The sequence below is a fragment of the Lactuca sativa genome, chromosome 5 (assembly GCF_002870075.4).
Source record: "Lactuca sativa cultivar Salinas chromosome 5, Lsat_Salinas_v11, whole genome shotgun sequence".
Taxonomy (NCBI): domain Eukaryota; kingdom Viridiplantae; phylum Streptophyta; class Magnoliopsida; order Asterales; family Asteraceae; genus Lactuca; species Lactuca sativa.
The window spans coordinates 173,517,712-173,539,976 of NC_056627.2; the positions used below are offsets into that span (position 1 = coordinate 173,517,712).

The following is a 22,265-nucleotide window of genomic DNA, read 5'->3' on the forward strand; positions in this document are numbered from 1 at the left end:
ACCATTTTTTTTAATAAAAAGAAACCCCTTAAGCTATGTGTTATGTTTCCTTCACTCCTTATCCTTCCATGTTTCCTCTGCCACCTCAAAAGTTTAATACCTTTTTTCCCACATACCGATGATCCTTCACAAATATTTCTTCTCTTTTCCACCGACATACCCGATAGTTTTTTCCACCACCTCTGATCATCATCTACTAGATGGATCCTTCTCGCTTTTCTTTGATTATTTTGTGTTTTGTGTGCCTTTCCCGCTTGCCTCTACGCAAAAATCTTCAATCAAACCTCATGAATTTCTTCCCACGCTACTTGTGTTCACTTTACCCCTTTCTGCACCGGGAGCAGAATATCTCTGCCAAACGTTACAATCTCCTGGTGTGCGAGGTCTCTATTTCTTGGCTACTTTAACAGTAATGCTTCTTCGGTGTCGACGACTGTTGACCGTGGCTTCTATACCAAAGTTTCTATACATAATTTTACTAGAATCGAGAACCTTAACCGAAAAGGGTTCATGCATAATATAGCAGTAACAAGTAGGTGAAGTATCCGTTGTTCGATCATCGATTGAAATTCTACTGAAGACGTCGGATAAAGAAAATTAGGGTTACAGTTTCCAAGAGGAAAACGAAGGTGAATGCTTCAACTTTTTCTTTTTGTGCTTTTTATGTTTCAATTTTCGGGTACTTCAATTTTCGTTCCTAAATGTTGATGTTCATTGTATGTGACTTTTGTTACCCACATAATGACTATTTGGTTTTGTGATCTTGATTCTGATACATTAAGTGAGTAAGTGTATATGAAATTTTCCGGTGATCTTCATTCTGATATATGACTTTTTGTTACCCACATAAACATCAATTTTTGTTACAATGTTGGTAGCCCTTGTGGCCCAAATTGTCATCAATCACTCCTCAAAGGCTTCTACATATGAAAATGGTAGGTACATACTACATTCTCTTTATTTTGGCCATAAAAGAAGAGCTTGGATTCATTATTTGTTATCTCTTTTTCAGATGTACAAGGAGAGCTTGCATCCCCTGTTAATTAAGGAAAACAAGTGACACAGGTTTAGTTTTGAACTCATATTTCACCAATTTGAATTTGGGAAGTTCATTTGGCGCCTTTAAATAGGAATCCTACCAAGTTGGTTCTATAGATGAACTAAATTGTAAATTTTGTATGGATTATATAAAATTTAGAATTTTAACTTGGGCCCTTTTAACTTTGGTCTGTATGTGATTCTGAAGACGGCTTGACTGATTTAGTTATCAAACAATATTTGTTCTTCAAAACTTAGGTACATATTCACCCTTTAATTAACAAAATATAAGTTTTTATCATGATTTATGATGCGTACAAATTATATCTACTAGTTTTAACCAACTACGTGTCTACTAATGCACCTATAGACAGTGTACCTAATCAGTATATAATATAGTAAAGTAAGTTGGGTATCGAATACAGGAAACATATTTAATTTATTAAAATAACTACTAAAAAATAATCTAAAAGCAAGCAATAATTAAAAACGGGTTTTATTTGATTTTTCAAGTTCAGAAAAACTTAAGCACTCAACTAAAAATTGTTTTAATAAATATATTAAAAATATCTTTCGTTTAGTTTCGAATCCACCTTTTTCCTATGGTTAGTTACTATTTATGGATTATTAAAGTTGGTTACCAATTATAATGTAATTAGCTATTTTGGTCCAATAAACTAATATTTTCACCTAGGGATGAGCAACGGGCAAGACCCGAACCGGACTGGCTCGAAGACCGAAAACCCGAAGACCGAAAATCGTGAATCACCTTACCCAAAAACCGGACCATTTTTGTGTGTATCGGGTCCGGGTTCGGTCCGGTTCGGTTCCAGGTATTAAACCGGGTTTCAGGTTTTGGACCGAATTGGACCTTTTTTGTAACGGTGGAATGCGATGGAGAGTTGGAGGGCCGAACCCAAAAAATAATTGTCACTGCCGTGAACTATGGAAGAGCCGCACACAAGTTTTTTTTTAGTTGTCGCTCGTATGGACGAGCCTCACAATTTCTAAAAACACTAATAGTAAATAAATGTTCATGTTTTTTAGAAAAAAAGCCTAATAAATAATATTACGATAGATACATTACATAATATTCACTTTGGTGAGACATGTGGTACTTAATTTTTAATTTTAATACGCAATCACATTAGATACATTCTTTTTTGTAGAAATAATTTATAATTCAATAAAAGCTTTGTAGCATTAACTAATAAGTCAATATTATTATTTATATATTCTAAAAAAGGAATTAAGGTGAAAAAGTTTTCCGGTCCGGTCCGGGTTAAATCCCGTATTCCGGGTACAGTCCGGTTCAAACCCGAAGCCCGAATAGTGATAAAAACAAAACCCGAAAACCGGCCCACTAAACTGAATATCCGGTCCGGTCCGGGTCTGGTCCCGGTTTTTTTCCGGTCCGGTCCGGTCCAGCGGGTCATATGCTCATCCCTATTTTCACCAGTTCATGTACTACTGTGTATGGTCATACACAAGCAAATACATAATTAGCTATTAATTGTTATTGAGATATGTAAGATTTATTCAAGGCAATTAAGTAAACACAATTATGGTCATAATTATGTTATCTAACACAGCTAGTTTTGTTACTTTTATTACTTGATCTAGATCTGATCACTCCTAGCTCTAGCAATTTAATAGTCACTAAATCAGTAGGTAAACAAGTTCATGTAATTCAATGGTCACTAAGCTACACTTAACTTGAATTTAAGTAACAAAGTCTGTAACAACCCGAAAATTAGGATAAATTTTTTCATTTGATATGTAGAAATTACAACCATGTTTTGTTTTCTAAAATTTTATTGCATCATAACATATCCAAAATATCAGAGTATCCAAAACCATGAATGCGGAAATACTGGAGAGTGGATGTTGCGCTATCAAGTCGGGCCCTTTCCCTTAGAACCAGAAGTACCTGAAACACCCCCAACAAACTGTAAGTAAATGCTTAGTGAGTTCCCCAAATACAAAAACATACAACCACATAATATTATGCAACACACACACATACACACACACACATATATATATATATATATATATATATATATATATATATATATATATATATATATATATATATGTATATAATTGACATGATCACCCTCCATGGTCTTCACCTGGAATGCCATAGGCTCGCCCCATGGTCTGATAACTAAGTGCCATGGGCACCCTCTATGGTCTTTACCTAGAATGCCATGGACTCCCCCATGGTTTGGTAACTGAGTGTCATGGGCTCCCCCATGGTCTTCACATAAGTCAATTACATGCCAACAAACAAACCATTGCATATGAACTATGAAAACCTCATATCAGGTAATGGGTCGACATTGGCGCCTTCGACCCATTGGTATAATGAGAAGACTCGCCTCAATTTGCTGAAAACAATAGTTGCTTGACTACCAATCCAAAATCTCACACTGTAAAAATATACAAATAACCCTAATTAGGATCATGACACAACCTAGTCAAGGGCCAAAAATCCCAAGTCCAAGTCCCTCAATTATGGCCCAAAAGTCTATCCTTCATTAATGGGCCCAGGATCAAAGTCGAAAACTATAATGGACCACATGGATTAATAAAGGCCCAATCATGACATCAATAGCCCAAAAATAATTTCCAAGGCCCATCTACCCTAATCGGTCTAGGCCCAAGGCTAAGTGGAGTTCAATTAACTCAAAAGTCCACCGAAATCCCAACACCTACAGGAGAGCGTACGCCCAACATACCTCAGAAGTACGCCTAACATACTGGGTTCTTCGGTTGTACACACAACGTACAGGTCGGTACGTGCAATGTACAAGCGAATAATGCACAAGAACCATTAAGTGCTTAATACACGAAGACTCCACATTCCAAATTCAGATCTAGGTCGTTTCTAAGGTCCTAAGGCATAAAGTTGGCACCTTTATGCCCTTGCATGTCATGAGAGAACCCAATACCTAATTTAATCCATTAAGTCTTGTTTTAAGCTCTTAAGCTCATGCAAGAAGTCACCACAACCATCAAGCTATCATTTTTATGCTTCAACCTAGACAAGGGAACCTATATCTTGTTGGATTAGATGTCTAAGCCTATAGCTATTATTGGTATGTACTCGATCTGAGAGTAGCATAGTCCATTTGGGTTGCATATCATCACGAAAATTTATTAGGATGGACTCTTGAGAGAAAGGTTATATATGACTTATTAATATATTATAAGTTATAATATATTAATATGAAATCACATGTTTTAATTAGTACTGATCATGAATTAATTTGGAATTAATTTAGTGATCAAAAGAGACTAATTAAATCTATAGGGACTAATTATGATAATTAATTATATTTATATGTGTTGGGCTTATGATCCATGTTGGACCAAGTTTATGTATGGATACATAAAGAATTGGGCCACATGAACCATGGATCATAAACCCATGGGTATGGATTTGGATTATACCCATGACCCTTGAAATCCAACATATAAATACATGCTCTTAACCCAAAAAACGCCTACATGCTTGTTCTTGGAGTTCATGGGTGTTTTTTGGTGCTTGAAATTCTCTCTCAAGTTCCACCTTTGTCCATGATGTGTTGTGACTTCATTTGAGGCTTCCACACTATTGGGGCTAAGCTTTTAAAGGCCAAATTCATCAAGTTCTACAAACTATACAAAGAGGTAAAACTTCTAACTAGTATTTTATGTAGTTTATATCATTTGTGTGCTAGCTGTAGGCTTAAAGCTTTGGAAACAATATTGCATGTATAATTAGAGAAAACATAGATCCAAAGCTTTTAGGGTTGTATGTGCACCATAGGATGTTGTAGTATACAAAACCTAACAGTGGTATCAGAGCCATGGGTTGTTTTTTGTTATATTGATGCAAATGTTTGATTTTCAAAGTTGAGAAAAAAAAAAGAAAAAGAAACATGAAGTTTGTCAAATTTTAAGATAATTACTTGTTTTTGTGAGCAACTAATTATTTGTAAAATTTGAATCATTTATTATATGATTTGATTAGGTCAAATTTAGTAAAAGATAAAATGATATGATTATTTTATTAGTTTTAAAAGTTTGACCTAAAGAGTTTTTTTTGAAACCTCCATAAGTTATGGATATGAAAGTTTTTTTAAAAAAATTTGATTCAAAGTTTTTTATGGAGTTACTAAACTTAGTTTTAATGTTTTAAAAAATTTCATAACTTGTTCTTAAGTTATGGAACATGAAAATTTTCATCATAAAACAAGCATTTAACTCCATAAGTTATGGAATCCAAAAGTTCTCAAGAGTTACAAAACTTGCCCTTAAGTTTTGGAATTTGAAAAAAGTTTTTTATGAAAAAAATTGAATTCTAAAACACTTGGGTTCATAACTTAAACAATTAATTAAATGGTTTTAATTTTGAATTTAATAATTGGAATTATGATGTTTTGTTGAATAGTTCAAATTAACTCTTATGGACTTTATTAATAGTTAATTAAAACGTTTAATTAAAAGAGTATTATTAAATCCATAAATATATGGTTTGATTTTAATTAAATAAAAGTCCAGTTTAATTAATAGATTAAACCACCATGTATTTTAAATGTCTAAAATACACCCTTATACTATTATAATATTAAAAGTTTAATAGATTAAAAAGTCGATTTTACCGTTAGTAGGTCTCATTCACGAAGCCGGTCTATAACGGGGGTATAAGGTTACTGCCTATAAAATGGCAGTTTAATGGGTGTCCACTCTCACCCACCGCTTCCTTGACTGGTGGAGGGTCGTTAGCCGAACGGGTAGGATAGGACATTAATTCTCCCTTCATTAAAATTATAATGATAAATATAAAGTAACTAAACTTTATTAACTTCCCAATCTTAGTTACTTTAAGAAAATGTGAATTTTGTGTTAACCCATGAAATTACACTTTGTACCTTACCAAGTCGTTGGTGGAGCGTGTGTGGTTATTCGACACACTAACATGGACTAGTAAGAGTGACAAAGGGTAACTTAATGTTTATCATAGATTGATGGAGCGCGTGTGGTTAATCGACACATCGATTAGGTGATAAAGTTAAGGGTACCAAGTTAATTTGCATGCATGGTTATTCACGCCTTGTTTGTGATCCTCGACATCCCAGTCACAAACTTGAGAGGGCACAACCGAGATTTAAACATGCCATTGAAAAGTTCAATGAATATCAAAAGATCTAGGAGTTTCAATCCAATTAAAACCCAATACCCTATTAGGTTTTCATGGTGGAAATTGGTGAACCGTCATTCGCCTACCTTCAATTATTTTATAGCTTGGATTAAGACATCCATCTTCCAAGTTATAGAATATTGTGTTGGGTACTAGCCTTAATATTTCATATTGGGTGTCATATTAAGGACTTAAATCAACTAACTTGAATTTCTCCCATTGTAGATGTCTGGTTCCGACAACTTTGATCTTCCCAAATCTCTTGGAACAAGCTTTCCTAATGAAGATGATGTCCCGCGATTTGATCATGGAAATCATACTTCTCTTCCTCTACCTCCTCCAATTATTCTCCATAACTCACAAGTTCTTGAAAAGTTCAAGGTCAGTCAATCCCTATTGGCAATCAAAGTCTATATGTGCTTACATCTTGGAGATGGAGTTACATATTGACAGGTTGGGATAGTTGGGTGTCGAAGTATCGAGGTAGCTGGCTGTTGACTTGGTTCTTCAGTCACTCCCTGATGACAGATCATGACATGACCCTTATTGATCTTACCTATTTGCTTGTTGCTGCTGAATGAACAATGATTTAGGGCACCGGTAAAGCAAATTTGATTGGAAGATATACTTCCCAACCTTCCATGGACATTAACAATGGTAACATTAGAAATCTAGAAAAGCTTTCTCTTCCCTATGGAAAGGGATCGGCCATAGTCAACCCGGTTGACCAAATGGTAAAAAGAAAGGCTAAGTCTGAGATAGTCCCATGTACCATTACCAAAGAGTCCATATGTTTCTATTGCCAAAGGAACGGGCATTGGTTGCGAAGCTGCCCTATTTACCTGCAAGATCATAAGGATGGTAAAGTCAAAAAGTTTGACTCTACTTCAGGTAAGTCCACTATCTAACTCTATTAAGTTCCTATTTTGAGATTCTTATTACATGATGTGACTAGGTCGCATTTTGATGTTTTAAGAATCAAAGAAAAGAGAGGAAGCTTAAAAGAAGAGTACAATGATTCTGATCGTGAATAGATGGATTTCGATCGCATGGTTCGATGATCAGAATTTTGAGCTGTTGCTTAAGAGTTATGACAGATTGCTTAGGAATGCATAATAACATAATTTTCATATGTATTTGCATTGTAAGAATAAGTTTTTCCGCAATTTTAAAATAAAAGGAAATATTTTTTGATTTTATTTATTTTAGATATCCATACAATGGCATTTGTGAAATATTATTGTTTATATGATTCTATTGATAGCAATATTGGAAAATGGATTTGATTCTTTCGTTTGTGGTAGTGTCATAATTTACCAAATGAGTAAAGATTCTCATCATCCAAGTTTCAGTTGGATAGAAACTTGGAATCGTGCAATTTGTATTGTATGATGAATGAGAATTTTTCATCTTTGGAAAATTAAGACTAATTCCTTGTTCACATGTTCGAGTGAGTCAAGTGAAGGACTATAGGATCGGGTACACTTGGTTGTGCACTGCTCAGGTCCACCACAAAGTTCGATAAGGCTATTCGTCATGATTTACTAAAGTTTAGTGAATATGGTTATACTTACAACTTTAAGTGTAATTCTGAAACATTGGAAAAGTTTCAATGTAAGGCAGAACAAATAAGAAGAATCAAATTAGGTAGAAAGATAAAAGTTTCTCCAATCTGTAGTGACAAAGAACATGGTTTGGCATGCAGAATTAAATCTTGCACAATTGAACATGGTGATTTGGGTGTTTAAGAGATATATTGAATGTATATGGTGTTACAAAAAAGGACCTAGATCTAGACTACATAAATAACACACACTTACACACTCACTTCTACATCTCTCAAGCACACCTCTACAAGTGGTATGAACCCACTATTTATAGAGGTGTTTACATGTCTCTCTCTCACTCTCTAACAAATGGGTCTAAAGGCTAAAGCACCACATGCAAGTGGGTTTTACAAAAGTCAAACATTTACAAAGTCATGAATGAATAACTTTGCACCCCAACATTCTCCCCCTCAAAGATAGGAATGAATGACCCGCTTCAAATCTTCCAAAAGAAAGCACTACGCGGTTCGAGCCTCAAAGGTGACACATGTCGAAACAAACTTCAATCTTCAAATCTTCCATGACTCTTCAATTTGGGCTCTAGGATGTGATACCATACAATCCGAGCAGCAACGAATGATCAAGAGTATTCCGAACTCCAAATAATCACCCAAAGTTGCGCATAAAAACACAACCTAAAAATCTTTAATAATTCCAAACCCATTTCGAATACATCACTTCCGAACTTCCAATTGCATCATCTCGTAATCTTCAAAACTTCAAGATCACTTCGGTCTTCAAATCCGCGTAATATGAAAAATTCAAGTTCGAATTTCCATATAAAACTTCTCCCCCTTTTTATAATCGAAATTTGATTATAAAACCCCAAGGAAAAAGAACGTGCTCTATTCGGAATGTTTCATGTTAAAACTCCCCCTTAACATGTGGCATAAACTTTGTGCTTCAATCCGAAAAATCCGAAAAATAATCAATTTTTATTGTCGTTCACGGATTGCCTTTGACAAAATTTCTCAAAAATGGGTAGAAATTGTCAATTTCAAAATTCTGTAGTGACTCGTTGCGTCCAAAACAACTTAATATGCGAAACTCTAGCCCATTTGCGAAACCGGGCATAAAGCGTAAATTCGCACAAACTGCAGGGACCAGATTTGAAAATTCTGCAATTTCATCATTTTATGACCCCATTTGCGAAGTTGGACCAATTGTGTCATTTCGTGAAAAGATCAGGGACCAAATGCGAACATATTTGTTTTCTTCTTCATTGAACGATTAACAGGGAATGCTTTGCATTTTCATTCCCACACTCTTCGCATCTTTCACCCAATTTATCAAAATATGCGAAATTGATTGAGACTCAATGCGAATATCTCCAACCCATAACAGAATTCCAATTTGCGAACCAAAATTAATATGCGAACCCAAGTGAACATTAAAATTGATCCATAGATGCGAACTCGGGTTTTATATTTTCGCAAAATCGACATCAACGACTCCAAAATCTTTCCAGTTCATTCCAAAATTATCACAGATCCATCGACTCCAAGCTTGCGAAATTGGCTTACAATCCTTCGTTATCAAACTCTCAGCTATTCGATTATACATCGATTTCAAAATCATCAATTTCTTCAAACATCTATCTTTGACAATCGATCACCAAACAACAAACGAGACTCAAACTTTCGCAATCGATTTCATCAGCCTTCCCAAGTTCGTTCCTGTCCTTCAATTCACAACTCCAAAATCAAAAGTCGATTTTGAAAATTACAATATCGACTCTTCTCAGCCCAACCCATAAAAAAAACCGAATAGCCAACAGAACTCCAAATCCATCAATCATCGATTCCAATTTTAAGAATCTCCAAAATCGATTTTGACTTTCAACATAACAAACTGATTTCTGGATTTCAAGCAATATCATTCGATTTTGGCAATCGGTTCTTCAACTCACGCCATTAAATTGATTCAAAAATACAAACAATAACATCAGATTGAATCAAACACAAAAGGAACTCTATTTTGACTTTATGAGTTGACTCCGACGAACATCATATAGATTCTGCCATATTCCCACTTCGATGTTCAATTCAAGCAAATATCAAACGATTGTATCTTCAAAATTATAAGAAATCAAGATCGAAGACACATACTAAATGGAGTACTCGATTGATTTTATACTAATATAGGCGGTGAAAGGAAAACAAATACTATCGAGTTGAATGATCTATCAATCAGAATAATCTGTCAATTTAAATCAAGAATTCAATCGATCAAAACGAGAGTGATTTATATGAAATTTGAATGAAGATTAAAAAGAACCCGATGATCTGAGTCTTCAAATCGAGAGTGACGAAGATATCAATAAAAACAATTTGGGCTCATTATCTTTATTGAATGAACAGTAGATGATATGACTTTGGGCTCAAATAAATCAGACATTAAAAGTAGACGATCTTGGATTTGCGCTCACGATGAGGATCTGATGAATTTTAGATCAATGAATAGTCGACGCAAATTTGATTTTGTTTTTAGTTAAAATTGATCAAAAAAAATATTGGATCAACAATGAGGTTTGAAACGAATTAGATCCAATGAATCAAAACGATCAAAAATCAAGAACGCTACGCACAAATTCAATGAAATTAAGAGAGATCATAGAGAGAGACTCACCAAAATTGTTCAAATTGCGACAAAATTTGCCAAACCAAGAATCGTTCTTCAAAAATCACCTTGATCTTGAAGACCCGCTCTGATACCAATTGTAGTGACAAAGAACATGGTTTGGCATGCGGAATTAAAGCTTGCACAATTGAACATGGTGATTTGGGTGTTTAAGAGATATATTGAATGTATATGGTGTTACAAAAAAGGACCTAGATCTAGACTACATAAATAACACACACTTACACACTCACTTCTACATCTCTCAAGCACACCTCCACAAGTGGTATGAACCCACTATTTATAGAGGTGTTTATATGTCTCTCTCTCTCTCACTCTCTAACAAATGGGTCTAAAGGCTAAAGCACCACATGCAAGTGGGTTTTACAAAAGTCAAACATTTACAAAGTCATGAATGAATAACTTTGCACCCCAACACAATCTGAAAAGATGGGAGAGTACTTGAGTATCTTGCTTTATGATTATCTTAGTGATTATGAAACCATATCACAATTTATTCTCTAAGGACATCTTAGTGCATTTGTTTGACTAAGAAGAGGAATCGTGAATTGTTGAATTGGTTAAATCAAAAAGATTAATCATACTTCGTTCCAAAATTGAGTCTCAGAGTAATACTCCAAGATTGTAACTTGAGTGACATAATCCTTAGAAGGTTTATAACACTTTTCAAATGTAGAGTAAAATGTTTTCTACTATTGTACATTTGAAATTGGTAAGTTGTGATGTTTTTGGATAAAACAAAGACCAACTAAGACCAATTGAGTGAAGTGACTATCTTGATAAGAATCCGCACTAACTCTTGAATATTTGTTTTGTCAAGGAATGGTTCTTGACAAGAGCATCTTATATGTCAAGAGGTCAGTGGGAGTCTTAAAGATCTTGAACAAGTTTCGAGAACTAATCAAGAATAAAACATGTTTATCACTAGCACACGACTTGAGGTTTGTAACCTATCGTGTTGACATATTCTTATTTTTTTGCCCATTCCAGTTAAAAGTTGACTATGCATGTGAGTTCTATGAGTTCTCAATTGTTTGCATAACTACTTGGAAGCAATGGTAGGCCCTTGTGCTGCCAGGTGGCAAGAAGTTAAGATTGAACAAGTTTAGTCCATATGAGTTTGGATGTATCACTAACCTTGTCTTATGATTATGGTTTTGACAAATTCACATGGATAGGAGCACATACACCATAAAATCTAAGTGTCATAAGGTTTCTCTCCGATTCATGAAAATGATGGTGAGGAAACGTTTTCACTAAGTAGATTTTAAGTAGATAGCAATTGTGACATTTGCATTCTCACAGTCGTTAGTGGAGCGTGTGTGGTTAACCGACACACTAACATGGACTAGTGAGAATGGAAAAAGGTCTAAACATTATGATTATGACATCCCTCTTTGTAATTGCTTAGACACACATGTAAGCTATCTAAGGAAAGTGTATGATTTTGATAAAGTCTTATCAAAGCATCTCGTATCAGAAATCTGAACTTTGGTAAGAAAGTCAATAAAGTATTGATTTTTAGAAGTCCAGTTGATTTCCGGATACATGTCAAAGCTAGTGGGAGCATAAGTGTTATGCTAATAATTATCATGTTAGTGTGACCATAATTATTATGTTAAGTATTGCAAGTTAGCAATGTTAATTATAGAAAACAAAGTTTCAAATTTGCAAAGATGCAGGGTTTGAAAAGTTGTTTTGCTATAATTAAAGGAGTGGAAATGATACTTCATCCTAATTCTAAAAGCTTAGATTGAGATTTTGATCAATTTTAGTCAAATATATATATGAATGTTATGTTGGAATAGTTTAACATAAGGAAATTCTATATATGGAAATGTTAATTGCGTTCTCAAAATTCGATTATGATTACGACATCCCTTTTCATAGTCTGAATTGTGAGAACATGGAAAATAAAAATTCTAGCAAAGGACTAGTCAAGTATCATGTCTTTATGTTAGACATCATGAATCTTGGTCAATATGCTTTGGGTATTGGATCAATTACATGTGCTATAATATTCATCTGTTCTAAATTTTCTAAATGCCTAGGGCATTAAGAGGGAAAAGGACTATAACTGGATATGACTAAAATGATTAAGCAATTGTCGAGGACAATATTAGGTTTACCAAAGATTGGTTGCTCATGGACAGTTGGAAGTATAGTGTAAATTTTGGAAGGACCATATTGATGTATTCTAAAAAGAGGAAACTCTTGTTTAGAAGTGATAGTCAAAATGGGAATGTGGAAATGTTTCCATAGGTGGAAGTTATTAAATATGTGTAAGATTAGAAAACTTAATGTAGGAAGGATGTTCAAAGGAATGTACTTTGAATGTGAGACTTCGTTTCCATGGAATTCCTCTCCATTGGAATACTTTGTAAATGTTTGTTGCCAAGTCTTTGTGACTTTTGTTCATAGTCATTACAAGAGGATCTATGCATATAAGTTTAGAATCTAACAGATTTCAGTATATGGCAAAGAATCTTGTATTCTTACATTTGCAATAAAGATTTGGGATTGTGAAATGAGCATTATTAGAATCATGTTCAATTGGTCTATTTCACAAAGTAAGGATCATAGACAAACATAGTGTTCATACTTGGAGTATGGCATAATTATTGTTTGGACAAACATAGTGTGCATGCTTGGAGCATGGCATGACTATTGTTTCAGTTCAAGTATTAAGTTGATTATTTCAAACATTATGCAATGAATAATGTGTAATCAATATGGTGATTAAATAAAAGGTGTTTTATTTATATTCATAAGTTTTGAGACCATATTGGATTCAGTTATTCTTGTGTTTCACTTTGCATGTTTTGACTTCCCGAATAACTAGGTTATTCAAACTCTCCACAGTCAATCATACTTTGTAAGTAGGTATGAATCAAGGCTATCATGAATCGGGCTTGTAGATGTCTAAAGTGTTTAGACATAACAAAAGATGTTGCAACATTCATGAGAGCTCTGGGAATGAGATTTGAGTACTGGATTCAACCCACGCTCATTTGAATCACTTCATGGATTTTATCACGAGTGATCATGAGACGATAATATCTTATATTCTTCAAACCTAGAGATATGATTTATTGACTACGAGTTGGTTGTACATTGATTGTATGAAAACGCATCAGTAACTTGATGTTATAAAACGTGCTTTTGTGTATGATTCAACAAGTAGTTAGTGCAAGCATATGAGTCGAATTTTATCCATTCCTTTTACCCTTGGAGGGATAAAAGCGATATCTGTGGGCCCCTCGATGATTTAGTGATGACAAACGTAAGTGCTCGGCCGGGCCTGTACTAATTTGAAGTTGTACAATTAGTCGGTCGTCATAAATCGGAAATCGGGAAACAACAAATGGAAAGAGAGAATGATTATAATCCATGTACCAGTCCATATGATATATAGAATGGAGGAATATATGATCCCTTATCTAATGGACGTGTCATTGACTAGGTCAGAGTTCGACAACGACATTTAAGAGCTAAGATTGCTAGTCGGGTTTTGGAGACATACTTGCAATAATAGTTTTAGACTTATCCAAGTGGGAGACTGTTGGATTGGATATCTAAGCCCATAACTATTATTGGTATGTGCTCAACCCGAGAGTAGCATGGTCCATTTGGGCTGCATATCATCAAGACAATTTGTTAGGATGGACTCTTGAGAGAAAGGTTATATATGATTTATTAATATATTATAAGTTATAATATATTAATATGAAATCATATGTTTTAATTAGTATTGATCAAGATTTAATTTGGAATTAATTTAGTGATCAAAAGAGACTAATTAAATCTATGGGGACTAATTGTGATAAATAGTTATATTTATATGTGTTGGGCTTATGATCCATGTTGGACCAAGTTTATGTATGGATACATAAAGAGTTGGGCTACATGAACCATGGATCATAAACCCATGGGTATGGATTTGGGTTATACCCATGACCCTTGAAATCCAACATATAAATACATGCTCTTAATCTAAAAAACGCCTACATGCTTGTTCTTGGAGTTCATGGGTGTTTTTTGGTGCATGGAATTCTCTCTCAAGTTCCACCTTTGTCCATGATGTGTTGTGACTTCATTTGAGGCTTCCACACTATTGGGGCTAAGCTTTTAAAAGCCAAATTCATCAAGTTCTACAAACTATACAAAGAGGTAAAACTTCTAACTAGTACTTTATGTAGTTTATATCATTTGTATGCTAGTTGTAGGATTAAAGCTTTGGAAACAATATTGCACGTATAATTAGAGAAAACGTAGATCCAAAGCTTTCAGGGTTGTATGTGCACCATAGGATGTTGTACTATACAAAACCCAACAGAACTAACACCCTTAACCTATGGAGTTATCCAAACTCACAAGAGAAGATTGATGGTCCAAGAAAGGACTCAAAACCTAACCCTAACTCAACTAATCATAAACAAGAGCAAGGTATGATCTTTTTACCTCCACAAGCTTCCCAAGATGCTCCAAATGCAAAATCCAAAAGCTTTTCCCGCATTCAAGGCTTGCTTCCAATTCCTTCTCCTTGCTAGCTCACCAAAAAGGAGGTATTTGAGGCAATTTCAAGCTTAAGAATAATCACAAAGGATTTAGGGTTTTAGGGATGTCTGAAAGTAATGGAGGCTGGTTAGGGTAAGGTCCAAATGGATTAAGAACATTTAAATAGGGTCCTTGCCCTGAAATTAGGGTTTTGGTCTTCAGCCATGTACGCCCCGCGTACGTGGTACACACCCGTGATCAGCCCTCCCTAGTACGCTAAGCGTACACATATGTATGCCCAACGTATGTAGGGACCCTTTATGCAACAAAATTTAATTCCAGGTGGAAATGAATAAATACCTGAACTTCGATCGTTACAACCCCCCCACTCGGATTAGACTTGGTCCTTGAAGTTTGATGATGCGAATAAGTCTGGGTAATGCTCTCTCATCTCGTCCTCCGGCTCCCAAGTCCATTTGGAGCCCCTCCGGTGTTGCCATTACACCTTTACCAGCTTCACCACTTTATTTCAAAGAGCTTTAGTGTTTTCATCCATAACTGCAATGGGCTTCCCAAAATAGTTTAGGCTCTCATCCACCTGAATATCATCCAATGAAATAACTGCAACCTCATATGATACACACTTCCGTAGCTAAGACATGTGAAATGTGTTATGGATCTGACTCAGCTCATCAGGGAGATCCAACCGATACATAACCTTACCAACTCAGGCAGAGATCCTGAATGGACCAATGAATTGGCGTCCTAAATTGCCCCTCTTCCGAAAGTGGATGACACTCTTCTAGGGCGACACCTTCAGCGGTACGAAATCCCCCACCTGAAACTCGAGATCCGGATGACGTTGGTCAACATAGTTTTTATGTTGACTCTGCGCGACTCACAGCCTGTCACACACCTGCTGAATCAGATCAGTGGTCTTAAGCACCACTTCGGTGCTTCCCATGACTTGATGGCCATTCTCCCCCTAACAAACTGGAGTCATACATCTCCTTCCATACAACATCTCGAATGGTGGTCGGTCAATACTAGCATGATAATTGTTGTTGAAGGAAAACTCTGCTAGTAGGAGGTAAGTATCCCAAATCCCTCCGAAGTCTAGAACGGATGGCCGAAGCATATCCTCGAGCGTCTGGATCATCCGCTCGCTCTACCCATCGGTTTGGGGGTGGTAAGTTGTACTGAAATGCAGCTGAGTACCTAATTCCTCATGAAACTTCCTCCAGAACCTAAGGTGAACCGAACATCACGGTATGGGACTACATATATTGGCACTCCATTTCTGACTACCACCTCTCGAGCATAAAATATTTGCTAATTTCTCAACGGATATACTCTCAACAATTGAGATAAAGTGTGCATTCTTGGTCAGCCTATCCGTAATAACCCAAATAGAGTCAACACCCCGCACCGTCCTAGGTAATTTTGTGATAAAATATGTGGTGATCTCCTCCCATTTCCACATAGGAATGGGTAACGGCTAAATCTTGCCGTGAGGCCTTTGATGCTCGGCTTTGACCTTCCTATAGGTCAAACATCGCTCAACAAACCAAGCAACTTACCGCTTCATGCAGGGCCACTAGTAGCTCAATCTCAGGTTTTGGTACATCTTCGTGGCCCCTGGATGGATAAAAAAGTTGGACTTATGTGTCTCCTCGAAAATCTTTTGCCTCACTCCCCCAAATGATAGAACCCAAACCGTACCACACCGAGTCAATAATCCCAGGCTGTCTCTGACAAACAATGGAATCTGTCTCCTAATCTGCTCAGTCTTCCAATTCTCCTATTTCAATCCTTCTACCTATGCCCACTTGATCATATCCATCATTAATGAGGTAATCGTCATTCTCAAGCAAACATATCGGATTGGAGCACTCGCCTCCTTACGGCTCAAAGCATCGACCACCACATTGGTCTTCCTAGGATGATACAAAATCTCGCAATCATAATCTTTTACCATGCCTAACCACCTCCTCTGCCGCATATTCAAGTTTGGTTGATATATCAAATACTTCAAACTCTTATGATCAGTGAAAATGGTGCATCGGACCCTATATAAGTAATTCCTCAAAATATTGAGGGAAAATACCACTTCCCCAATTCCAAGTCATGAGTGGGGTAATTCGCCTCATGAGGCTTCAGCTGCCTCGAGACGTGAGCAATCACGTGTCCCCTCTGCATAAGGACAACCACCAAACTCGAGATAGAAGCGTCAAAATATACCACAAAATCATCTAATCCCTTGAGTAACGCCAGAAATGAGGCCTTGCACAATTTCTATCTCAAAGTCTCGAAGGCCAACTACTGATCTGGACCCCACCGAAAAGTCACATTTTTCTTGGTCAGACTAGTCAAAGTGTAACATCCGGATTCTCAGGTATATTATTTGCTTATTTATTTTTAAGGTTTATTGAGCAACTCGACGAGTTGGTGCTACAACTCGCCGAGTAGAGTCGAGTGTGGCTAAGTGGGATTAATGATCTACTCGACGAGTCCGAGAGTCGACTCGCCGAGTAGGCGCTGGGAGAGGAAACCCAAAATTCCCGAGTTTGGGGCCTATATAAGGACACTTATAGCCTCATTTGCGGCTCTCCATCTGCTTCCCTTCACTGAGAGAAACCCTAATCACCCCTTGAGCTTTTGAGAGAGTATTGAGCCATTATTTGAGAACTTTGGTGCATTTTTGGTAGAGAGGAGGAGGATTTCAAGCAAGGATAGTGAAGAGGCTGTTAGATCTGCTGCTAAACATCAAGGAGCTTTTGTTTAAGGTATAAAGTTCATATATTTTCCATTAGTATGAGTAGATCTCATGATATGAGAGTTACGGCTTCATTTCTATTTTATTTGGGGACTTTGAAGGCTTTGAACATCTTTTTAGAGTTCGACATCAGATATGGACCTTGTGAGGTCCCTTGAGTCAAAAGTCCCCTGCTTTATTCAACCATGTTAGCTCCTTGAATGAGAAACTCCTTCTCAAGCATGTTCTTGGCATTTCTAGCCTTAAAGTGCCATGCATGAACGTAAAGCTCGTGGCTTTGTGTGATATTCAAGCCTTGAGAGCTTAGATCTAGAGTGTGAGGGAGTTTTTTGCCTTGAAATCGTCTGAATACAATTGAGTCTGAATGGAGTCCCCGAGTGGATGAGCCAACTCGACGAGTCGGTTAGGGTTTGTCCCGATGAGCTGGACCATGCGATAGCTCGACGAGTTAGGGTTTAACTCGACGAGCTGGTCTTTCAAGAGACTATTAAGGAACATTGGGACTCAACGAGTCACACGAGTGCACTCGACGAGTCAGGTCAACTGGGGCTGTTGACTCGATTTTGACTTCTGTGGACTTTAAGGTTTGGTCAAATGGAGCAATGGAGATCAAGGAGGGTTAAAATGGTCTTTTACCCATTCCTAGGGTTAGAGTGAAAGAGAGAACAACTTTGAGTGTATTTGAGTTCAAGTAGGGTATTAATTAGAGATAATTATCCTATTTGGTAGGTGGGGGCTAAATCAAGGATTCCGAGTACGAGACTTTTACTTGCTAGCTTACGAGGTGAGTCTTCTCACTATACTTTACCTAAAGTGGTAATTATGTGTGACCAGAGGGTCTTATGTGCTTACTTGAGTTGTGCATTTGCTTGTGTGATATATATATATATATATATATATATATATATATATATATATATATATATATATATATATATATATATATATATATATATATATGCTATTTTATGTGTTACCGAGACCGGACCGGAGGGTCCAACGAGCTGTGAAACCAGACCAGAGGGTCCAACGAGCCATGGGACTGGAGGGTCCCACTGAGACACATAGACCGGAGGCTCTTACAGAGTTTTAGCCTCGGGTGGATAAAGTGTTGTATGTGGTATTTTGGGGAACTCACTAAGCTTCGTGCTTACCATATTATGTGTTATGTGTTTCATGTACTTCCGATGATCGCGAGAAGGCACTGGCTTGATTGTACACACACATCTGAGCTGGAGTTATATTTACTTTGGATCCTGGATTCGTAATTAAACGATTTTTGAAAAATGTATTGATATTTGATACTTGAGGTTTTTGGAGAAACGTGACATGTGTTTTATTGTGTTTGGAAAAATGAAAAATTTGGTTTGAAAATTTACATCGTTACAAGTTGGTATCAAAGCCTTGGTTTGAGGGATTCGGATGCACCTTTAGGTATGTCTGGACTCAAACTGGGGATTTGAGAAAAAATTTCAAGAGAAATGATTTTTTTAAACGAGTAAGAGTTTCTAGTAGAAAAACGAGAAAGAGTAGTGTGTACAATCAGCCAGAGCCCGAACGGTGATTTCCCAAAATACCCTTACTTTCTGTGTTATGAGATATTTATGAGATATTATGAGATATAATATGCATGCTAGAGAGTAGGCTAGGTATTTCATATTTTAGGATTAGAGTGGTCCGATTTGTGATGCCTTAACCTAGGAGTTACTGCTACCTGTGATTTGCTTTGAGTGCGAGTATGTAGCAGAGAAGAACTTATGAGAGGTCTACTAAGAGAGTAGTCTATGTTCGGTGAGATATAGAGTACTTGCGATCGGGGATCATAGGAGGAGGATTGGGGGTGAATACAGACGCAGTGTGGAAGGTAGTATTGGGTCCGTACTACTGGAAGCACCGGATCGGTGAGCAGTCCAAGTAAGAATCCTTAGGATGCTAAGGAACAAGTAGGGGTGAGCAATCGAGTGTGAGTATACTTGAGCGAGTCTCTGATTATTTTATGTTGTGTTTAAGAGACATCATGGTGGGTACACGCCACAACCCTGAGAGCAGTGGAGTTAGCGATGATGAGATTCGCATGATGATTCATGAGGAGGTGGTCGCAACTATCCGAGAGGCCATCCCGGAGATGTTTGGGTCTATAAAGACCACCTTGATTGAGACGTTTGATGAGCGATATGCTACTGTTACCGAGGCGGTTGCTGCTGCAGCCACCCAGCTGTTGCTGCTGCCAGGCTATAGGGGGTGACTCGTTGCTATACCGGGAGTTCAGCAACACAAAGCCACCATAGTTTGATGGGACTTAGGATCCGATTTCTGCGATGAGATGGATGTCTGACATTGAGGGGTGTTTCTACACTTGTTCCTGTCCGTAAAGAATACTTCATTTTTAGCAATATCCTTCTTGAATCCATCTTCAAATCCAAAAGTCATATCCTCATTTCCCACTCATAATGTAAGCTTTGACTCGCAAATATCCACCAAGGATCGTGCAGTATTAAGTAAAGGGTGTCCAAGGATTATCAGGACATCTTTATCCTCCTTCATATCTAGCACCACAAAGTCGATTGGAAAAATAATTTTCCAGTTTTTACCAATATGTCCTCAATTATGCCTCGAGGATGAGTCACCGAACGATTAGCCATATGAATTGTCATCCTAGTAGCCTTCAATTTTGGAAGGTGGAGCTTTTGGTAGAACGAATATGAGATCAAATTTATACTTGCTCCATAATCGGCTAAAGCATATCTCTTCATGTTATTTCTGAATTCACATGGAAGTGTAAGTTGTCAAGGATCTCCCATTTTCCTTGGTATCCCCTCCATAATAACCATGGAACTTTGCTCACTAAGAACTACCTTGGAGGTCTTCTTTAGTTGTTGGAGAGTGTTAAGTAAATCTTGAAGAAATTTGGCATATTCGGGAACCTTGGCTAAGGATTCAATAAAAGGAGTATTGCTCGGAATACCCTGGACTTGCTGCATAAACTTCTTATGTTCTTGTTCTAATGAGTGAACTTTGGATCTAGAAGGAAATGGTAAAGGAGGTTGATAAGTTTGAGCACCAGAAAGATTTTTCTGCCTAGACTGAGACCACATCGTGAGGATTGAATCCTCATGTCGTGTTGACGGTGTTTCAGCAACAATTTTTTCTCTGATTTTCGTCCGCTTTGGCTGTGCTTCAGGCTACTTTGTTTCTTCTTCTAAGGCCTCCAAGAACTCAGAAATAGTGTCTTCTTCAATAGTTATGGCCATGACATGTGGTTGTGGTTTATTATAAGGATTTTTAGGAGGTAAACGCTCGTTAACTAATGTAGTTGATTGTCTGAGTTGAGCTTCAATAATTTTAATGGATGCTTGATAAATTCTCATGATAGCATCAGCCGCATCGTGACTTTTTTCAGAAGCTTCCATGAATCTATGAAGCATTGACTCTAAGTCCACTTTTTTCTCGGGTTGTGGTTGTTACTTTTAGTAACAGCCCTGACCGGTTTGCCTATATTTCTCTTCCTTTTGCTTCTTGTATTCCTCATACGACAACCACTCTTTCTTCGACTTTCTCCAATCTTCATTATAGAGGTCTCCACTAGAGTAGTATACCTAAGCTTTCCTATTCCCGTTTTCATCCAAATGGCAATCTTTTGTCAAATGTGGCCCATTATAATTTTCACAACCCACATATATTGTGTGTATGGACTGGTCCATCTTCGTCATTCTTCTATCCATGATACTTAACATTACCAATATCGCCACCATGTCTTCCAAAACACCATTTCCAATCCCCATAGCTCCATCATTACGAGGGTTGTGATATTACCGTGATGCTTTGAAAAGTCTTCGATTAGTCCTTAATTTCAGCGGGATTTTTCTTTGTTGAAGGTCCTTGAGAATCAAGAGTTGCCTTGTCGTTACGTTCACCCCATCGTTGAAGATCAAGAATTCTTGTTGCTCGTTTAGATCATTTTGGGGACAATTTCTTATTAACCCTTTATATCGCTCACATGCCTCATATAAAGACTCCCCCACTTGTTGCTCAAAATTAGTTATTTTTTTTAAGTTTAGCAACCTTGGATGGTGGGCAAAATTGTTGGAGGAATTCTTCATGCATCTGTGCCCAAGTGGTGATTGTTCTTGGGGAAGTGCCTTTAGCTAATCTTTTGCTACTCCCTTGAAGGTAACCGGGATCATTCTTAACAAGACAGTCTCTCGTGGTACATTTGGAATATTGAAATAGTCAGCAATGTCATTGACCTCATCGAGGTGCTTGTATGCGTCTTCATGATCTTTTCCGGAAAATGGGATATCATTTAACACGGAAAAGATGTGTCCCTTAAGCACGAAGGTAACAGTAGCAGGAATTGCGGGTTGCACAAGTCCTAGACCGACGTCCTCTTGTATTTTTTTCTTGTATGCCTTCATCGTCATGTCAACAATGTCCATTATGTTGCTTTTGGGTTCACTGCTTTTTTCTGTTTTTGTTTTGGGCTCGTAACCAACTTCCTTTTTTGTTAGGAGTTTGC

General features: G+C 37.0%; 1 non-coding gene across 1 annotated transcript; it reads left to right on the forward strand.

The window, feature by feature from the left end:
- Nucleotides 1–21,700: 21,700 nt before the first annotated feature.
- On the forward strand, nt 21,701–21,805 carry LOC111910047 (small nucleolar RNA R71). The gene has a single exon (XR_002856435.1). It is a non-coding gene; the product is annotated as a small nucleolar RNA R71 (small nucleolar RNA).
- Nucleotides 21,806–22,265: the final 460 nt, after the last annotated feature.